General features: G+C 45.6%; 1 long non-coding RNA gene across 1 annotated transcript in view; it reads right to left on the reverse strand.

Moving 5' to 3' along the window:
- LOC109300412 overlaps positions 1–1,230 on the reverse strand; it is a 4,630-nt gene extending 3,400 nt beyond the window's left edge. The window contains exon 1 of the long non-coding RNA XR_002098206.1: positions 1,220–1,230. This is a non-coding gene — a long non-coding RNA (uncharacterized LOC109300412). The remainder of the gene's footprint in view (positions 1–1,219) is intronic.
- Between the last annotated feature and the right edge of the window lie 3,566 nt (positions 1,231–4,796).

The following is a 4,796-nucleotide window of genomic DNA, read 5'->3' on the forward strand; positions in this document are numbered from 1 at the left end:
GCAAAAAAAAAAAAAAAAAAAAATTGGGCTGCCCATCACGATGCCCTAATAAAATTGGAGACTCCCCAGGCTATGATTTTCAAATCTTATGGGGGCTCAGCTCCCTCCCCCCCAACCCCTGGCTCCCCTAATTGAACCCTGACTACTTGCTATCCTTGCAGTAGCAGGACACTGACAATGGCCTTGTTCTCCACTTTACCTGCACCATGTTTCAGTATTTCTGGTATTTTGGGGCACTGCAGTCTGTCTGTTCATGTAGTTGTCAATGTCCAGCCTCTCCAGGTGTCTAACCTATTCTTTCAAGTCAGTGGGCCCAGACGGAATGCACCCAAGAGTGCTAAGAGAGTTGGCTGACATCACAGCACAGTCAATGGCAAGGATATTTGAGAACTCATGGCACTTGGGAGAGGTTCCTGAAGATTGGAAGAGGGCCAATGTGGTGCCTGTCTTCAAGAAGGGAAGGAAGGAAGGTCCAGGGAACTATATGCCAATCAATTTGACCTCAATCCCTGGAAAGATCTTGGAAATAATTATTTAAAAATCCATCAACAACAGTCTAATGGAAGGCAACATTCTGAGAGAGAGCCAACATAGCTTCATTATGGGCAGGTTGTGTCTGACCAACCTCATTTCCTTCTATGACCAGGTGACACATCACCTGGATAGGGGAGGAGAGGCTAATGTCATTTACTTTGATTTCAAAAAAGCCTTTGACTTGGTCTCCCATGATGTCCTCATGGTAAAATTGTGGAGCTGCAGCCTTGACAACCTTACGGTCCGGTGGCTGGGGAACTGGCTCCATAGTCGGACCCAAAGAATGATTGTTGATGGAGTCTAGCTAACATGGTACATGGTGACCAGTGATCTGGATTTGGTGTCAGAAGCAGACCGGCTAATTTCTCAGATGACACCAAATTATGGGGAAGCACGGTCACTCTAGAGGATACACTGGGGATTCAGGCTGACTTGGACAGTCTTGCAAGGTGGATGGATCAAACCTGATGACATTCAACATAGAGAAATGCAAGGTGCTCCACCTTGGGAGAAAGAACCCACATCATACCTATAGGCTCAGCAGTGCTACACTCATTGGCACATGACCGAAAGAGATTTGGGGGTCATGATTGACCACAAGATGAATACGAGCCACCAATGCAATGCCACAATGAGCCATGCAAATAAAATCCTCAGTTGCATCTGCAGATGCAAGGTTCTCCACCTTGGGAGGAAAGACCTGCACCATGCTTATAGGCTTGGCAGTGCTATGCTGGTTAGCACTACAGATGAAAGGGACTTGGGGGTCATGAGTGACCACAGGATGAACGTGAGCCTTCAATATGATGCTGTGGCTGGTAAAGTGAGCAAAACGCTGGCTTGCATCCATAGATGCTTCTCAAGCAAATCCAGGGACGTCATTCTCCCATTGTACTTGGACTTGGTGAGGCTGCAGCTGGAGTACTGCATCCAGTTTTGGGCTCCACAATTCAAAAAGCTTAAGAGAGTGCAGAGGAGAGCCACACATATGATCAGAGGTCAGGAAAACAGACCTTATGATGAGAGGCTGAGAGCTATGGGACTCTTCAGCCTAGAAAGCGCAGGCTCAGGGATGATCTGGTGGCCACCTATAAGTTTATCAGGGGTGCTTGCCAGGATCTGGTGGAATGTCTGTTCACCACAGCCCCCCAAGGGATGACAAGATTGAATGGTCACAAACTCCGCTGCGACCATTTCAGGCTGGACATAAGGAAGAACTTCTTTACTGTCCGAGCCTCCAAGGCTTGGAACAGACTGCCACTGGAGCCAGTTCAAGCACCCACTTTGAACGCCTTCAAGACACATTTGGATGCTTATATTGCTGGGAACCTATGACCCCTGCTGAATTCCTGCCCACGGGGCAGGGGACTGGACTTGATGACCCTCCGGGGTCCCTTCCAGCCCAAATGTCTATGAAATCAAGCAAGACCCAAGATGTCATCTAGGGGTGTACAAAACAGGCCCTGTTTGATTTGGATTCCGATACAGCCTGAATCGGGGACAGCGACTCGATTCTTTGATTTGGATCTTTGTCCCCGATTCACTTTGGCTGAATCCAAATCTGAAGATTTGATGCTGATTCAGAGAATCAGTGATTCAGACATAGACACAGCTTTAAATGTTTTTTCTACATACCTCGAGGTACCAGGCGTGACTCGTGAATGCTGTGATGGTGGGGTGGATGGAGCATCCCACAGGAGTGTGGCCCCCTCCCCCCCCCTCCATGTTCTTGGCGGTGAAGCCAGAAGTGGACCAGAAGTACTTCTGGTCCACTTCTGGGTCCACTGCCGAGCACACGGGGGACCCCCTTGCTCCTCTCTGCCTTGGTGATCAACTGGCCCGGGTGTCCTCCCAAACCCAGGAGGCACCAGTCACTGAGCTGGAAGGGCATGGGGGGGCCCTTCCAGTACTTCTGGTCTACATCTGGGTCCGCTGCTGAGCATGCTGGGGACCTCCCCTGTGCTCCTGTGGGATGCTCCATCCACCCCGCCATCTCAGCATTCATGAGTTGCCTGGTACCTTGAGGTATGTTGAAAAAACATTTAAAGCTGTGTCTATGTCCGAATTGTTGAATTTTTCGAAATCTCTCTGAATTGATTCAGAGGGTTCTGATTCAATTCAGAGAGAGTAAAGGGTCTCCTGATTCAATTTGGATTTGGAGATTTGGCTGCTGAATTGAATCAGTGACCAAAGCTTCACACAGCCCTAATTTCATCCTCTCACTTTACTCAGCCTTGGTGAGGCCACAGCTGGAGTACTGCATCCAATTCTGGGCTACACGCTTTAAAAAGGATGTGGAGAAGCTTGAGAAAGTCTAGAGAAGAGCCTCATGTATGATCAGAGGTCAAGAGAGCAGGCCTTATGAGGAGAGGCTTAGAGGCATGGGACTCTTCAGCTTGTAGAAGCGTAAGCTCAGGGTGGCCCTGTTTGTTCACCAGGGCACCCCAAGGGATGACAAGGTCAAATGGTTACAAATTGCTGGAAAACAGTTTTAGATTGAACATAAGAAAAAACTTCTTTACCATCCAAGTCTCCAAAGTCTGGAATAGACTCCCCCCAGAAGTGGTGCAAGCACCTATTCTGGACACATTCAAGATGTGGTTGGATGATTATCTTGCAGGGTGATCTGATCCCAGCTGAGTTCCTGCCCTTTGGACCTGATGATCTCATGAGGTCCCTTCCAGCCCTAACGTCTATGAAATCTATGGTTATTTCAAACAACTTATTAAAGATATTTCTCCTTATTTTTGCTTAACATGGACCATTTGTGAGGAAACTTCTCTGTTTCCATGAACTCATTATGCATAATTTTTGGATGCAGTATTTATGCAGGTACATTTTGGTTTATAGGGCATTTGCAAACTCCTCGTTTCAGTTCCTCACTTCTTTATTACTCTGGTTGTATGATTGGTTGTTTATGTTACATGGTATGAATTCACTTTCCTGACTGAATGACCAAAACAAAAAGGAAGTGCTCATTTATGATGAAGATGATGAGACAGATAGATTTAGACGTACGCTCTTATTTGTGCATGAACATTTGTGTTTTTATGGAAGTAGGCACATTAACACAAAGCACAGTTCCTTGAACTTTTGCAAACAGCTGTGAAAGGAGAGCAGCAAGACAGTTCAGCCAAAACATTGCATTGAGAATTCCAATGCATGTTCACAAATGCTGCTTTTGCAATATTCAAGTACCTCCCCATGCATTTATCTTTAGAGGTAAAATTCACCCCTTTGTAGATGGCTGGAACCAATATGGTGCAGCAGTCAGGCTAAGCCATCATGAGCTTAAGTGATGTGTACATTTTGCAGAGGTCCTTTGCCCAGGGGTGAATTTCAGCTGGAAGCATTTAGGCGTGTACCAACAATGAGATAGTTTGATTGGTTGAGCATGCTCCACATTAAACATTTAAATGGTAGGTATTGTTAAGATGTTTCCATCTTCCATCTGGCTTATTCAAAATGCTGTTTTTCTTGCACTCCATGCTTCTGTGATTAATCAGTTAACAGCTCTTTCCCCCAAATGTAGCCTGAAAGTAAATTTACCTGTCAAGATAAAATGTAGGGCATGATCCTACAAATCTTTACTCATAGGAATTGTATTTATTCAGGAAGGAGCTGATTCAAAACCCGTGAAAAGGTTGAAAGACGCCTTTGGATTGTAATGGACTTTGGATCACAGACCATGGGTAGTACCATTGAATTCAAAAGGGCTTCTATTGAGCACGAAGAGTACACAAGTAAATAATGTTTGACATTCTTGTGCCTTAATGGGAAAGCAGGAAAAAAAACATTGTGGCTTCTCTGAGGTTGCGGTGCTTTGGAGAATTTGGCAAGGATTTTTTTTTTAAGCTAAGTGACAGAGTAGAGAGAGGACATCCTGGGTTTGGTTTGTTCCAAGCTGCATGGTTATCTATACATGACGGCACTTGAAATGTCTTAAGATCCATTCATGGCCCCTGAGCATCCTATCACAAGTCTACATCTCTTCCTTGCCCCTGGTCTCACTGAATATGGAACAGTTGATCATCAACAACATCATCATGACCAAGAAAGCACAGTGAATCAGGAGTTAAAACAGCTGAAGACTACTAAAAACAGGCTGTTTGAAGTCAAGATTTTGGGGACCTAAAAACTGCAAGACTGGATCAGTCCCATGGTCTCTTTAGTCCAGTAAATAGTTTGCAGTAATAGTCATAGTCTCATAGTAGCTAGGGTCAGGAGGGACCTGAACAGATCATCTAGCCTGACCCCCTGCC

The sequence above is a fragment of the Gavialis gangeticus genome, unplaced genomic scaffold (assembly GCF_001723915.1).
Source record: "Gavialis gangeticus isolate Ggan-Ray unplaced genomic scaffold, GavGan_comp1, whole genome shotgun sequence".
NCBI lineage: Eukaryota > Metazoa > Chordata > Crocodylia > Gavialidae > Gavialis > Gavialis gangeticus.